This window comes from Geotrypetes seraphini, chromosome 8 (genome assembly GCF_902459505.1).
Source record: "Geotrypetes seraphini chromosome 8, aGeoSer1.1, whole genome shotgun sequence".
Classification (NCBI taxonomy): domain Eukaryota; kingdom Metazoa; phylum Chordata; class Amphibia; order Gymnophiona; family Dermophiidae; genus Geotrypetes; species Geotrypetes seraphini.
In genome coordinates, this window is record NC_047091.1 from 18,859,755 (window position 1) to 18,876,436 (window position 16,682).

At 45.7% G+C, this 16,682-nt stretch overlaps 2 protein-coding genes across 7 annotated transcripts in view; one reads left to right on the forward strand and one right to left on the reverse strand.

The window, feature by feature from the left end:
- GMFG (glia maturation factor gamma) overlaps nt 1-16,682 on the reverse strand; it is a 56,613-nt gene that overhangs the window by 35,922 nt on the left and 4,009 nt on the right. Inside the window, exon 2 of the mRNA XM_033954951.1 lies at nt 10,723-11,111. The gene's annotated coding sequence lies outside the window, so the exon portion shown is untranslated. The remainder of the gene's footprint in view (nt 1-10,722; nt 11,112-16,682) is intronic.
- The window catches only part of SAMD4B (sterile alpha motif domain containing 4B), a 65,234-nt gene that overhangs the window by 19,287 nt on the left and 29,265 nt on the right, over nt 1-16,682 (forward strand). The gene's annotated exons all lie outside the window — the stretch shown is intronic.

Consider the following 16,682-nt stretch of genomic DNA (forward strand, 5'->3'; position numbering starts at 1 on the left):
CATGAACTTGGGAGAGAAGAAGGGGGAGGGAAAGAGATGCTGAGGTGGGGGAGGGAATGCGTTTTTGGACACAGAAGGCATGAACTTGGGAGAGAGGAAGGGAGGGAAAGAGATGCTGAGGTGGGGGAGGGAATGCGTTTTTGGACACAGAAGGCATGAACTTGGGAGAGAGGAAGGGAGGGAAAGAGATGGGTGTGTATACGGGAAATGGAAGAAATAATTTTTGGTCATATGAAGGGAGTGAGTTACAGATGAGAGGGAGAAATATTGTGGTGGAAAGGGAACAGTGGGACAGATTGAAATGGATGCAAGAGGGAGGAATGTTGGACATAGTGGTGAAGGGAATGGAGGGAGAGATGTGGCATGGTGCTGGAGAGGGGTGATAGAAGGAGATATGTTAGGCATGGGACTGGTGGGCAGGGGTGAAAGATGAGAAAGGGATAAATGCTGGACAGCAACAGAAGAATTTACAGAAGATGGGAAAGCGGAAAAAAGAAACTGGGACCAACTTTGTGGAAAAATAAGTCTCCAGCCAACAAAGGTAAAAATCGGAATTTATTGACTAAAATATGTTAGCTTTGGGAAATGTATATAGCAGATGTCTTTGTATTGTGTTCAAAAGAAAAGGAAATGCATTTCTGTTTTTATTTCTAGTGTTGAAGTACTTGCTGACCCTTGCTGTGACTGATGGGTATCCCCAAGCACTGCCAGCAGAGGACCTCCTCTAGAAACGGCCAGAACTCCCCTCCACCAAGCACAGCAGTCGCTGGCAACATCCATGAGCCACTGAGGTGCCAGTATCTGTGACTCAGGGACGCTACTGCTACCTGCCAAGCTTGGCAAAAGGGACCCCCGGCCAACTGCAAAGGAAGTCCTCAGCTGACAGCTTTGGGGTTCTCATCAGCTGAGTATTTATATTTTATATTTACATTAGAGGCTCTGGTAGAAACCCGTTTACAAAGTATGTATTCTTCCCAATTAATATTTCCAAATTAATAAAGTGTCTTTACTTATTTGTAAATGGGTCTCTACCATTCTACTGTTTCTGAAGTTTATAGGGACGGGTGGGGATGGAGGGGATTCCTCGCGGGGGCAGGTGGGGACGGAGGGATTCCTCGTGGGGACGGGTGGGATTTTGGCGGGGATAGGTGGGATTTCTGTCCCGCGCAACTCTCTAGTTGAGACACGCTTAGAGGGAGCATGAACTTGTGATGAGAGAAGAAGACTTGATTTGGGAGAGAGGACGAAAGATGATGGCTGATAAAGGCCAAATGGCCCGTCATTTCTGCCTTACCGCAGCATCCACTATCTCCTCCAAACTACAGAAGAAAGATGAGCTGAAAGAGATGGAGCGTAGTTGAGAAAGATTGGGAAAAGAAGGACTGAGAGGCAGAAGAAAGGTCATGACGGATGGAACAGACATGGTGAGAAGTAGAATAAGGAAGTGCCATAAAAGGAGCGAGACGGGCTATAGAGAGGCAAACACATGGGAGTAAAGAGAAATGAAAGAAATGAGAAGATGGGAAAAGAAGTCATAAAAGATAAGAAGGCACAGAAGAACTAAACTGAAACTTAGCTTTGTATACTGGATCATGTCCAAACAAGGAGTTCAATTTGGTTAACAGTATTTAAAAAAATCAAAATGAAGGGAAGAAAAAAAGAGCCAGTGAGTGGGAGAAGGCAAAGCTAGGAAAGATTTCTAAGGTGGTTAGAAAACAAAATTGTTTTTAAAGCTTTACGAAAAAATTGAAAAGAGCTGGAGACCCTTAGGATATTGGGAATTCCATTCCATAATTCAGTTAATTTGAAAATAAAGATTGACTGAGGTTCCTAGTTAAGACCAAGATTAAGGAGAGGCAGAGGATGTAAGGCAAACCAGACAAAAAAGTAAAGATTTCTGTGCTAGCTGGTTTGAGTCAAAGGTGAGAGAGAGCTGATATTTTGCCATTCTCCAGTCCTATGGTCACCAAGTTAAATAAGTTATTTTACTGAAGGCAGTATATAATGCTATGGTTTGAAAAACTTCTGTAATAGAGAGGACATATAAGTCAAGTCTCAAACTGAACAAGAAATGGAAAGGAGCATTATTTCCTTTTTCAGAAAAGTAAAATCATTCCACTTGAGTGGGGCGTGGTATGAATAGGCCAGATTGGACTGGAATGCATATGGCTCTTGTATGGAGGGCTGTAGGGGAGCGGGAGGAGAGGAAAAGTGAGATGGAGCGAGTTGGGGTTGGGAAGAGAGAGAGAGACTGGTGGGACATTCAATGCTTCCTTTAAGCTACGAGTTCTTCCAGTATGTGTGCTCTACCAGCGGTTTTCTGCATCTAAATATGGTCTGGCCAGTTGTGCCCATGATCCTACCATACTTTTTCCTTTTCACAGACATAACAATGTATGCCAAGTTGAGTATCCCTATTATCTTGCAAAGTTGGTTCCTATGAGCAGAGGCAGCTGTTGGAAGACTTTAATCAGCTGGGTATAGCACCTTGAAGTAGCCTTCAGATCATTGGAGGGGAGGGGGGAAGGTGCTAGAGGCAAAAGTGGAAAATCCCCAGGTGACTAAAAATTGATGCTTACCTCTGGCCTAGAAGCTGTCTCTGCTGCAGCATGCCAGGGCTTTAGGGAAGCTGATTGCTTTGGCAGGCCTGAGCCTGAAGAGAGCTACCATTGCTGCAACCTGGGGATATTCTCTCTCTAATCTGGAGGGAGGGAAAAAGAGTCTTTAGAGAGGAGAGATGGTAAAAATAAAATGGAGTAAGGAGTGTCCAGTTTCTGCTGAAAGAGTCCAGAGGTCTCATTCACAATTAGCCCACCCACAAGCTTCTAAAATGCTCTTCACCCTAAACATAGAAACATAGAATATGACGGCAGAAAAGGGCTGTAGCCCATCAAGTCTGCCCACGCTAATGACTCACCCCCAGACTTCACCCGGCTAGAGATCCCACATACATATCCCATTTCTTTTTGAAATCGAGCACGCTGCTGGCGTTAATCACCTGCAATGGAAGTTCATTCCAATGATCGACTACCCTTTCGGTGAAGAAATACTTCCTGGTGTCGCCATGAAATTGCCCACCTTTGATTTTCAGCGGATGACCTCTTGTGGTTGAAGGTCCTTTAAGAAAGAAGATATCATCTTCCACCTCGATGCGGCCCGTGATATATTTAAAAGTCTCAATCATGTCCCCCCTCTCTCTACGTTCCTCGAGCGAGTATAGTTGCAGTTTATTCAGTCTTTCCTCATATGGGAGGTTCTTGAGTCCCGAGACCATCCTGGTGGTAATTCGCTAAACCGACTCGATTCTCCGCACATCTTTTTGATAATGTGGTCTCCAGAATTGAACACAATATTCAAGATGAGGTCTCACCATGGATCTGTACAGGGGCATTATGATTTCGGGCCTCCGGCTGACGAAACCTCTACGGATGCATCCCACCATTTGTCTAGCCTTGGATGCAGCTTTCTCCACCTGCTTGGCAGTTTTCATGTCTTCACTAATGATTACTCCCAAATCACGTTCTGCCCTAGTCCTAGCTAAGGTCTCACCATTCAGAGTGTAAGTTCTGCATGGGTTTTTGCTGCCAAGGTGCATGACCTTACATTTTTTGGCATTAAAGCCCAGCTGCCAAGTCGAGGACCAATGTTCCAATAAGAGCAGGTCCTGCTCCATACTGTCGGGTAAGGTGCTGTTATCTACTATGTTGCATAGTTTGGTGTCGTCGGCAAATAGTGTTATTTTACCTTGAAGCCCTTGAGTCAGGTCTCTTATGTATATGTTGAAAAGGATCAGTCCCAAGACCGATCCCTGTGGCACTCCACTGGTCACCTCCGATGTATTGGAGGGGGTACCGTTAACCACCACCCTCTGGATTCTACCGCTTAACCAATCATTGACCCATGTCGTCAATATCACTCCCAATCCCATCGAAGTCATCTTGCTCAACAATCTGCGGTGCGGGACGCTATCAAAAGCTTTGCTGAAGTCCAAGTACACGACGTCTAGAGACTTCCCCATATCCAGTTTCCTTGTAACCCAGTCAAAGAAGCTGATCAGATTGGATTGACAGGACCTTCCTTTTGTGAATCCATGCTGCTGGGGATCCTGTAGATTCTCCTCGGTCAGGATCGTATCTAATTCTTGTTTAATAAGTCTTTCCATGAGTTTGCTCACTATTGAGGTGAGACTGACCGGTCTGTAATTCGCAGCCTCCGTTCTGCAACCTTTTTTGTGCAATGGAATGACGTTAGCTGTTTTCCAGTCCATGGGGACTTTTCTGGTACTTAGGGAAAGATTGAACAGCACGGATAGCGGTTCCGCCAGGACATCACACAACTCCCTAAGAATCCTGGGGTGTAGATTGTCCGGTCCCATGGCTTTGTTCACCTTGAGTTTTGATAGTTCACCATGGACGCTGCTGGGTGTAAACTTGAAGTTTTGAAACGGGTCTTCCGAGGTTTGCCTTGCCTGCAGTTGTGGACTGGTCCCCGGCGCCTCACAAGTAAAGACTGAGCAAAAGTATACATTTAGTAGTTTGGCTTTATCAGAATCCGTTTCTGATAGGTCCCGTCTGTTTTCCTGAGACGTACTATCCCATCTGTGTTTCGTTTCCTGTCGCTAATGTATCTGAAGAAGGATTTATCCCCTTTTTTAATGTTTTTCGCTAGTTGTTCTTCTGTTTGAATCTTGGCCTCTCTGACTGCCGCTTTGACTGCTTTAGACCTGGTCAGATAGTCTTCTTTTGTCACCCTGTTTCCTGTATGCTTGTAGGAAATAAAAGCTTTTTTTTTTTCCTTGACAAGATCCGAGATCTCTGCAGAGAACCACTGGGGCTTGTTCTTCCTCTGTGTCTTCAATGAGGAAGAGAAACCTGTGATACCCCACTCCTGAATGGCAGTGCTCAAAGTGAAGGACTGTATTTGGGGCTGTTCTAAATGGATTTATTATTTTCTGCTGGGATTATTGATGGTGAATGCCTTGTAATCTACCCACATAACTTTGCTTCAGGCAAAAGAGAGCATGCATATGACTTATTTTAAAGCATTCATGTGTGTTTTTGCTAATTTAAAAAAAAGAGTAGCAACCTCTTCCTCTCCCCTTATTTTGAATCTTCATTTCTGAGGTATAAATACAGTGACAAAGTTTTTCCTGCCACCTGGTTCCCACTATTATTGCATATTTGTCGCACTGAATGGTTTCTAATCTTTAAACAAAATGTAATATTAGACAAAGGAAACCCGAGAAAATGTTTCTGTATTATTACTTCTTATATTTAAAGAATAAAGTTATGCAATGCCCACATTACCCATGTAATCAACACTTCAGGATGGGATCGTTCCCAATGGTCTAAAACTAGCAGCTGCAAGGTCTTTTCTTAAGAAGCCCTCCGTGAATCCCAATTCAGCTGACAATTATAGACCTATATCCTCTCTACCATTCCTAGCTAAAGTTCTTGAGAAAGTAGTCTTTGATCAGTTAATAAAATTTTTACATAATAACACTATCCTTGACCCCCTATCAGTTTTGTTGCCATTCTGATCATGGCACCAAAACTCTTCTCCCATCATTCATGGACTTTGTCTGTCTAGGTTTTAATCAAGGTGAACGTTTTCTCTTGGTCAACCTTGACATCTTTGCTGCCTTTGATACATCAAGTCCTGCTTAAGACTTCTTTCCATTGGTCTGTCGGTCACAGTATGGAAATGGTTTCAATCCTTCCTTTCTAACAGATCGTACTCTGTTTTCTATTCCAAAATAGGTCTAAGGAAACTCTTATTACCAGTGATGTTCCGCAAGGTTCTGTCCTCTCGCCTATTCAATATTTTTCTCCTGCCACTTTGTAGCTTCCTTAAGAACCTTGGTGGTATCTATTGTCTCTGTCGATGACCTTCAATTCCTGGTTAAGATTAAACACAAAATTGATGAGATAATCATCGAGTTACAGTTGCACCTGAAATTGATAGAACACTGGCTACATAACAATTTCATGAAGCTCAATGTTGTCAAAACCTGCATCCTACTCCTATCTGAGTCTCCTTCTTATATATACCGTACCAAGATCCCATAGGATCAACAATTTCAATATTGCAAGAGTTGATAAAATGTGCAGTCTTGGAGTGATTCTAGACTCCAGCATCTCCATGAAATACCAAATCTTCAGGGTAGTTTCTATGGTTTTCCACAAACTAAAAGTTGTCGGACGTTTACATGAGGTCCTGTCCTTCTCCACCTTTCACTCAGTTGTTCAGACCCTTGTGTTTCCCTGCTTTGACCACTGTAACAGCCTTTTAGTTGTAATCTTGAAGCAGATTCTGAGAGTTCTGTAAGTTGCCCAACAATGCCTTTGCATGTAGCATCACCAAAACCGTGGAGAAACAAAGAGATGCTGTGACAATATCTGAAAGAAGTTCTGCAAAGAAAAGTGAGTTCAGATTCTCAAAAGCAATGTGAAATACTCAAATTATAGGAAACATTTGGTTGCGATTATTGTTGCTAAAAGTGGTGCAATCGTTACTAAGTTTAGGGAGGTAGTTGGATTACTTTGTCGCTTAAATAAATGAAACATAGAAACATGATGGCAGATAAAGGCCAACTGGCCCATCTAGTCTGCCCATCCCCAGTAACCATTATCTCTTTCTCTCTCTGAGAGATCCCATGTGCCTATCCCAGGCCCTCTTGAATTCAGACACAGTCTCTGTTTCTACCACCCTTTCTGTGAAAAAGTATTTCCTCAAATTACTCTGAAGCCTATCACCTCTTAACTTCATCCTATGCCCTCTCATTGCAGTTTCCTTTCAAATGAAAGAGACTCGACTCTTATATATTACATAGGTATTTATATTACATAGGTATTTAAACGTCTCTTATCATATCTCCCCTCTCCTTCCTTTCCTCCAAAGTATACAGATTGAAATTTTTAAGTCTGTTCCCATACACCTTATCATGAAGACCACACACCATTTTAGTAGCCTTCCTCTGGACCGACTCCATCCTTTTTATATCTTTTTGAAGGTGTGGCCATTGAGGAACATCGTCATTCCACAGAGTTTCTTTTGGTTTCCTCGAGAATTGTACACGATATTTTAAATGAGGTCTCACCAGAGTCTTATACAGAGGCATCAATACCTCCTTTTTCCTACTGGCGATACCTCCGCCTATGCAACCTAGCATCCTTCCTTTTCAACCTGTTTGGCCACCTTAAGATCATCACATACAATTATACCCAAGTCCTGCTCTTCCGTCATGCACATAAGTTCTTCACCCCCTAAACTGTACCATTCCCTCGGGTTTTTTGCAGCCCAAATGCATGACCTTGCATTTCTTAGCATGAAATTTTAGCTGCCAAATTTCAGACCATTCTTCAAGCTTCGCCAGGTCTTTCTTCATGTTCACACCATCTGGCATGTCTACTCTATTGCAGATTTTTGTATCATCCATAGAGGCAAATCTTACCCGACAACCCTTCAGCAATATCATTTATAAGTAATTTTAAAAACTGTGTTATATTTACTCAGGCTCTTTCACTGTATTTCATTTTGTTTAAAGATCATAAACCACTGGTGACATGTAAAAAAGTTTTTCCCCTCCTAATTCCCCTTATTATATCAGAGCTCTTGTCTGTTCTTCAGGGATTGTGATAACGGGTGGTAATTACTAGCCTGAATTGACCTAATTATCTCACCACTCAAGTGTAAATGAAAGTTAACTCTTCAACTTGCAAGCCTAGCTTAGAAGGGACTTCACAAACCTTTCCCTTTCTAATTTGGGATGAGTCTAGGACAGTGTATCGCAAACTGTGTGCCTCCTGAGATTTCAGGTGTGTCGTGACACACTGGTGAAGAGGAGAGTTGTCCAAGCGGCAAGAGGCACGTCCTTTAGAAGTCAGCTGGCACAGATGACTCGCCTCCTGGCCTGCATTTCTCCTCCTCTCTCTGCACCTCCCAGATCCCTCCAATGAAGCGAGTCATGGCCAGATGGGCCCCCGTGCGTACACAGACGTCAATTCGAAGACATCACGCATGCAAGTGACGTCATCGCTTTGACGTCTGCACACTTCCTGGTGCCTTCCGGCCAGGGCACTATATCTAGTGTGCTGCCAGCCGGAAAGTTTGTGAGACACTGGTCTATGACCTTCTGAAGTGCCTGAATGCCTTGCAGCTTCTAGCACTCTTCTTGTTAAAGAGGACTCTTGTGTGTAGTGATCCCTCTTTGTCCAAGAAAGGATCCCAGATGTCCGTTAAGACAGTTTATGATAGCGCAGGAATTTCCTTCCGTATATTTATCTACTATAATAAAACGCAGCAGAGGAAATCACAGGCAGTAGAAGGCCACGAAGCAGCGTGTTTAGAGTGCTGCGGACGCTGCTGGAGTCGGGAGGTTTGTATGTCGTCTCGCGGTGGGAGGGCCAGTGGGGTTGGCTGCACAGTAGCGGGGGGGGGGGGGACAACGGTTCTACTGCACAGGGGGATGGGAGGAAGGGATAGAAAAATGCCAGCTTCTACTGTACGGGGGGATGGGGGCTAGAAATGGAAAGATGCTGCTCAAGGGTTCTACTGCACAGGGGGATGGGAGGCAGGTAGGCAGGCAGGCTGGCTGGCTTGAGGGGGGGTACAAATTCTGGAAGGTAGTGAAGGGGACATAGGAAGGAGGCACTGGGGGCACTAAGGACATAGGAAGGGGAACTGAGGGCACTAAGGCCATAGGAGGCACTAAGGACACAGGGCAGAGGCACTTGGGGCACTAAGGACACGGGAAGGAGGCACTGAGTACACAGGACCGAGGCAATGGGGGCACTAAGGACATGGGAAGGAGGCACTGAGTACACAGGACCGAGGCAATGGGGGCACTAAGGACATGGGAAGGAGGCACTGAGTACACAGGACCGAGGCAATGGGGGCACTAAGGACATGGGAAGGAGGCACTGGGGACACTAAGGACATAGGAAAGGGCACCTAGTACCTGTTAATGTAACGGGCTAAAACACTAGTTACCATATATACTCAAATATAAACTGAGATATCCTTTTGTCCCTCCAAAAAGGGAGAAAAAAAGTTGACTTGAATATGAACCGAGGTTAGAAATTTGGATTTATCATGGTGAGCCAACCTATAAAGATTGCTCACCCTCCCTCCCTATTAGCTATCTTGTAAGTCACTAAACATAATACAAATATCCCAAAGCTAACATTTTCACAAGAACCCTACAAAGGAAAACACAACTACAAGTAACCATAAACTTAAATAAATGTAGGCAAAATCAAACTTAAACCTCAAGAAGCCATATGCAGTTCAACACCAGAGAAAGAGAAATGGCACTCTACATTTTTTTTTTTAATATAAAAGAAAGCAGTGCAAATTTACATTAAAACTGCATTTTCTGTTCATGAAATTAAAAATAATATTATTTTTTTTTTTCTACCTTTGTTGTCTGGCCATTTTATTCATATTTATCCTGGTTTCTGCTTTCTTCTGCTTTTCTTAATTTTCTTTCTAGGGTCTGCAGTCTATCTGCCTCTTCTTTTATTCCTGTCTCTCTCCTACATCCATCTCTGACTTTAATCTTTTCCTTTCAGTTTTCCTCCATTTATTTTTCCACATCTCTAGCTGTTTCTATTTCTCCAGTTTGTTTGCTATCTCTTCCCTCTCTTGCCCTTCCAGCATCTACTTGCTCTATCTTTCCCCCTTTGTTTTCACTAGTATCTACTGTCTTGCCCCCTCCATCCAGCATATCCTCCTTCTTCCTCCAACCTCTCATCTCTCTCTCCCTCCAGCTACAACCAAGATCTCTCCCCATCACCTTTTACCCTTTGCTTCTTCCAACAGAGTAGCAGGTCAGGGGTAGGCCCAACATGTGAGACAGACAGCTGAGTCCTCCTGTCGGCAGCTGCGTGGTTTGCTGGCCATTGGGGGGGGGGGCGCGGGAGTGAGGAGTCAGTGGCGCATCTGGATTGTGAGCAACCCTGCCTTTGGTCCTGTCCTGGTCTCACTAAATCAGCCGGCAATAACGAAGCTAGATATCGCAGGGACCTTCCCTCTTGCCAGATCGCTAAAGGCTCTGCTGGTCTTGAGCCTGACCCCTCTAAAATTACTTCCTGATTTTGAGGGGCAGAATCAAGACCTACAGAGCCTATAGCAATTTGGCAAGAGGGAAGGCCCCTGCGGCATCTGACTTTGTTATTGCCAGACGGTTTAGTAGGACTGGGACAGGAACGAATGCAGGGCTGCTCACGATCCGAATGTGCCGCTGACTCCTGACTCCTGACTTCTCCTCCCGGCAGCCAGCAAACAGCATGGAGGACTGTTGCGGCTGCTGGTGGGAGGAATCAGCTGCCTACTTCTCATGTCGGACCTGCCCTGACCCGAGACTCCATTCCCCACAGCCCAGTAGGCTTTAATTTGGATATTTTTTTTTTAAACTATGGTGGTAGACTCAAATATAAACTGAGACCCCCATTTGGGCTGTTTTTTTTTTTTTAGTATATATGGTATGCTCTTTAAAATGTGTTTTAGATGCTTTATCGAAGCTCAGTATGTTCCCTTTTAGTTTCAGGACCACTCTTCTTGAGATCACCCTTGTTTGTGTCTTGTGTGCTAGTCATGTTTTCCTTTGCTTGCTTGGGGAAGGTTATGTCTTTATTACACTTTTACTCTCTGATCTCTACAATGTTCCCTTCCCCGGTCTTGAGACCACCCATCCCAGTCTGTGCTGTATTTCAAACTCACTGCAGATATCCATGAGGCCTCATTGCTCTTCAATGACTGTAGTTTCTTCCCAGGACTCCATGCCAGGTACAGATGGGTTCCTCGCTTCGGTCTCTCAGCTTTTTACGGCAGTTAACCCTAAGGTACACAAGAGGGACCAGCTTGGTAGTCTATGTAGCAGGAGGTCTGCACAACTATGCAAAAGATCTCCACATTGAACTATTGGGTCCCTGAGTCAGTATTCTCAGCTCCCTGTTCTGGGGGAAGTGAGCCAGTCACTATTTAAGGCTGACACTCATTGATTGGTTTTAGAATCCAGCGTTGATGAGTTCCAGAAACAACCTTGGTGAATTTTCCCAGTTGAGGACCATCACTGCAGCCACCAAACTAGGTGTGTTTAGGAAGAGGGGCTGTAAAAAAAATGCTTTGAATGAATTTTCAGAAAGAATAATGAGTGCATTAAAATAAAAATTTCCTCAGCAACAGCAGCAGATGAATCCAGAGACTAGTGGAGATAGTACACATCTACAAGCAGGTGGAGATAGAGAACTGATTAACAGGTGGTCCTATTGGTTGGCACCCTCCCTGTATCCTCGGTATTCTCTATCTCCCAGCAGGTGATGGTTGTTGTTCCAGGAGCTCCTGGATTCTGGCTGGATTCTTGTTTATTCTTCTGTTGATAGTTTTTCTCTTCAGATAGATCGGGGTGTTTGGCTGAGCGGTGTCAACTTTGGGAGTCACACCTGGGCCCCCCAGGACCCTGCTCCACCCTCCTCTCCAGTGGATTGAGGTTTATTCCTGGTCCTCTGTTTTCTTCTTTCCCAGAAAAAAAAACAACAACCCCTTTTAAGAGGCCAGTGTGCTGTTGCTGGACAGTGCTTTGCTGTCTGTCCCAGTCTGATACTACCAGCCTTAACAACGGTGGATTCGGATGAGAGTGCTTTTCTTTCTATTTCTTGGTCGTTTTTAGGTCTGCCGGTTTAGTCGCTGGGGTTTTTTGGCCACGAGATTTGTTTGGGGCGGCTGCAGTACTCGGCGGTTGTTCGTTATGGCAGCAGAGGCAGTTAAGAGGTGTTCCCGCTGTGGGAAGCGGCGAACACCATTGGGCTTCTGTTCGGCAGGGTGTACAGACATGGTGGGGGACGAAGTGCAGCTCGCACCTGATGTGGCAGCTGTTTCCCACGCAGTTGAAGTCGGCCCTGCTCCCGCGCTCGCGGCTGCTTCCGTTCCACTTCAGTGCACGTCGGCGGCTGCACTGGCTGTCGGCTGTTTTTCTTCGTCATCTTCCTTTGCAGTCCCAATTTCTGAACAGGAGCAGACTTTTTCGATGCAGGCCCAACCGAATCCGGTGGCATTTTCCACGGAATTCATCATGTTGATGCACAGGGCCTTTTTGATGCAGAAATCTCAGCCTGCTCAGTGCTAGGACTGTATCTTAAACCAGGGGTCTGTTTTTCATGCCAGTGGACCTCCTCTGGAGTCTCAAGCCGCTAAGAGGCGCAGGGTGGTGCCTGTGGACATCGGGGACCCTCCCTCAGAATTTGCATTCCCCCTGTCTCATCCAGATTCTCTGGAAGACGGTGAGGTGTCGGATTTAGAGCTTGAGGATGCACTGGCTAGGAAAGTGGATGATCCTTCCATGCTCCGGCTTTTTCATAAGGAGGAATTGCCATCCTTTATTGCCAAGGTGCTGCAGTGCTTTAATATTTCTCAGCAGGATATGCAGGCGTCGGGTACGGCTAATCCTCTTATGGAGGGCATGAAAAACCGGCTAAAGTGTTTCCGGTGCACGAAGCGATGCTTGAGCTTATTTCTACACAGTGGGACACGCCGGAGGCTGGTCTCCGGGTGGTGAAAGCTATGCGCCAGTTGTATCCCATATCTCAGGACGAGCTGGACAGGTTTAAGAACCCCAGGATGGATGCTTTGGTGGCTGCGATTACCAAGAGGACTAACTTGCCGGTGGAGGGTGGTATAGCCCTCAAAGACATTCAGGATAGGAAAATTGAATCTTCCCTTAAGCTGTCCTTTGAGGTAGCGGCAGTTACCTTGCAAGCGGCAGTGTGCAGTTCCTGTGCGGCACGGGCTTGCTTGCAATGGACTCAAGGTATGGCTGATAAAATGATGGAGACAGGGGTGCCTGTGCTGGCCGACTTTCCAGATTTGGAAACAGGTCTAGCATATATGGCGGATGCCCTCTATGATATTATTCGGGCTTCAGCAAAAAAAAATGGCTCTTTCTGTTGTTTCTCGATGATCACTGGGCGGCGGATGTGGCTTCCAAGCTTAACCTCGTGCGGCTTCCTTTTAAGGGTCGGCTGCTATTCGGTGATGACTTGGACAAATTGGTTAAGGATTTTGGGGATACCAAAACACAAAGGTTACCAGAAGATAAACATAAAGCCCCTTTGAGAGCGTTGTCTTCCAGAAATCGTTTCAGGGATGTTAGGAGATAATAGGCCTGGAAAGCCATCCTTTCTCCCATCTTCCGGGTCTTCCTGTGCTTCTAGACCTAGGTTTCCACCGAAAAATTCCTTTCGTCCTGCAAAACCCCCAACCTACCCCTCCAGCCCGAACCCCGGCCTTGCGTAATTCCCAATGACGGGAGGTTGGCTTCCTCCATCGTGACCATTGGGGCGGCTGTCTTCCTTTCTGGTGGAGTGGGCCCGGATCACGTCCGATCGGTGGGTTTTGGACATTATTCAAGACGGTTACAAGTTAGAATTTTCCTCTCCCGTCGCAGATTCTTTCTTGGTCTCCCCGTGTACGGGGGCTGCCAAGAGAGATTCAGTGCAGTGCACTCTTCAAGTTCTTTTGGAGATTGGGGCAGTTATTTCTGTCCCTCTGGCAGAGAGGGGGCAGGGGAGGTAATCCATTTACTTCATCGTGCCCAAAAAAGGGGCTCGGTCAGGCCTTTGTTGGATCTCAAGAAGGTCAATCGCTTTCAGCGGGTCCGGCATTTCCGGATGGAAACGGTGAGGTCGGTCATTGCGGTGGTTCAGCCGGGGGAATTCCTGACGGCGGTCGACCTCAAGGAGGCTTATCTGCACATCCCCATATGGCCACCGCATCAGAAGTATCTTCGCTGTGCAATCCTGGGTCAGCACTATCAGTTTCGAGCCATGCCATTTGGATTAGCCACAGCTCTACGGATGTTCTCGAAGGTCATGGTTGTGGTGGCAGCTTTTCTTCGCCAGGAGGGAATTCGAGTGCATCCTTACTTGGACGACTGGTTGATCCCGGCAGCGTCCAGACAGGAAAGTTTGTCTCTATAAAACTCATTACAAAATCTAAAAAATTTGATCATGTTACTCCCCTACTTGAAAAAGCACACTGGCTACCTGTCATCCATAGAATAACTTATAAAATCTGTTTACTTACATTTAAAACACTATTATATAAGACTCCTGCTTTTATTCATAAACTTTTAATACCTTACCATCCTACTAGAACATTAAGATCTACTGATCAAAATTTATTAACAATACCTTCATTGAAATTGATCAATACAAGGCGACAATTTATATTTTCCATAACAGCCCCTCAAACCTGGAATGCTCTTCCAATTTTTATACGGAACGAACAAGATTTAGTAAAATTTAAATCATTATTAAAAACATTTCTTTTTAATGATGCTTTTAATTCCTGATTTAATGATGCTTTTAATTCCTGACTTTTTAGTTATTATTTTTCCTAATGTGTTTTCCTATGTTTAATCTTTTATATAACGAATGTATTTCACAACCCTATTTTTACCCAATGTAGTTTAATAAGTTTTAACCTCTGTAACAATTGTAAATCCCTATGTTTGGTTTGTTTGTTTGTTTGCTCTCTTTTAACTAAATTTGGATTTGTACATCGCTTTGAATTAGAGAAAGCGATTAATCAAGAATAAATAAAAAACTTGAAACTTGAAACTTGTCAGTGACCCAGATGGTGATTTCTCTTCTTCAATCCTTGGGATGGATAATCAACTTTCCGAAGAGCTCTCTTACTCCGTCCCAGTCATTGGAATATCTGGAGGTGCTGTTCGACACGGAGGTGGGGAAAGTGTTTCTTCCCTGCGACCGGGGAGAGAAGTTACGCTCGCAGGTTCGCCTGCTTCTACAGTCCCAGGCCGCAAGTGTGGATTATGTGCAAATTCTCGGCTCGATGGTGGCTACGCTGGAAGTGGTGACGTGGGCGCGCTTTCACATGAGACCGCTGCAACAGTCCCTTCTCTCTCGATGGTCCCCAGTGTCTCAGGATTATAATCGTCGTCTGCAATGGATGCCGCAGGCGTCTCTCAGCATGTCTTGGTGGCTCAGCGATTTCAGTCTGTTCAAGGGCATGCCTCTGGCGACTCAGGATTGGATGGTTGTTACGATGGATGCCAGTCTGTTGGGCTGGGGAGCTCACTGCCTTCAGTCCACAGCGCAGGGAGTCTGGTCTCCAGAGGAGGCTCAGTGGCTCTTCAATCTTCTGGAATTGAGAGCGACCAGGCTAGCCCTTCAAGCGTTCCTGCATATGATATGGGGCCGTCCAAGGAGGGTTTTTTCAGACAGTGTCACGGTGGTGGCATATATCAACAGGCAGGGCAGTACACGCAGTCCTCAGTTGGCGACAGAGGCGGTGCTTCTTCTTCAATGGTCCAAACTTCATCTTCCTCTACTGTCGGCGGCTCACATTGCAGGTCAGGCCAACATTCAGGCGGACTTTCTCAGCAGAAATCTTCTAGATCCCGGAGAATGGGGACTCTCCGCTCAGGCGTTCGACCTCATTGTGCGACGGTGGGATCTACCGGACTGCCTCGTCCAAAAATGCAAAGCTTCCTCGGTTCTTCAGCAGACACAGGGAGAGGGTAGACGCTTTGGCTCTGGCTTGGCCTCCGGGTTGTCTCCTTTATGTGTTTCCTCCTTGGCCGATGATAGGGTGTGTGTTGCATCGCATAACTCGCTTTTCGGGTTCAGTGATCCTGGTAGCTCCGGATTGGCCGCGTCGTCCTTGGTATGTGGACCTGGTATGTCTGTCGACAGGCGATTGGTTGCCCTTTCTGGTGACGCCAGACTTATTGACTCAGGGTCCAACATGGAAAATCCATCCCGCTTTGGTCTTACGGCCTGGCTCTTGAAAGGTCACGGCCGAGACATAGGGGTTATTCTGAACCGGTTATTTCCACTCTTCTCCAAGCAAAAAAGAGATCAACCCCTGCCTCATATTCTAGAGTCTGGAGGGTTTTTGATTCTTGGTGTGCTGCTCAGGGTCTGTCGCCCTTCCAGGCTTCACTTTCTAACATTCTTTCCTTTCTTCAGGATGGAGTGGCCTTTAATTCTCTTAAAGTTCAAGTGGATGCTATTGCTTGTTACTGGGGCCGCGTGGCACATTCTTCCTTGGAGTCTCAACCTGATGTGGTTCGATTTCTGAAAGGGGTGCAACATATTCGTCCTCCTCTTAGATCTGTCCAGAGTGGAGTCTTAAAGTAGTCCTTGGTGGGTTGCAAAAGCCTCTCTTTGAGCCTTTGTCCAAAGCGACTTTGAAGGATGTGACGTTGAAGGCGGTTTTTCTTGTCGCGGTGGTTTTGGCTAGGCGAGTGTCTGAGTTGCAGGCGTTGTCTTGCAGAGATTCTTTTTTGCGCCTTTCAGATTCGGGCGTGTCGGTGCGGACTGTTCCGTCGTTTCTTCCTAAGCTGTTCTCCACCTTTCATGTTAACCAGTCTCTCTTTCTTCCAGCCTTCAGAAAGGAGGATTGGGGAGAAAAGTTCGCTTCTCTGCGGTTCCTAGGTCCATAGGATGCTTCTGCATTATCTCCAACTTACTAACAACTTTCGCCGTTCTGATCACCTCTTTGTGTTGTTTGCGGGCCGCAACAAGGGTATGGCTGCATCTAAAGCTTCCATTGCTCGCTGGGTCAAGGAGATCATTGCTTCCACTTACTTGACGTCTGGTAAGCGGTTGCCCGACAAGCTTCATGCTCATTCCACTAGAGCAGGGGTAAGGAACTCC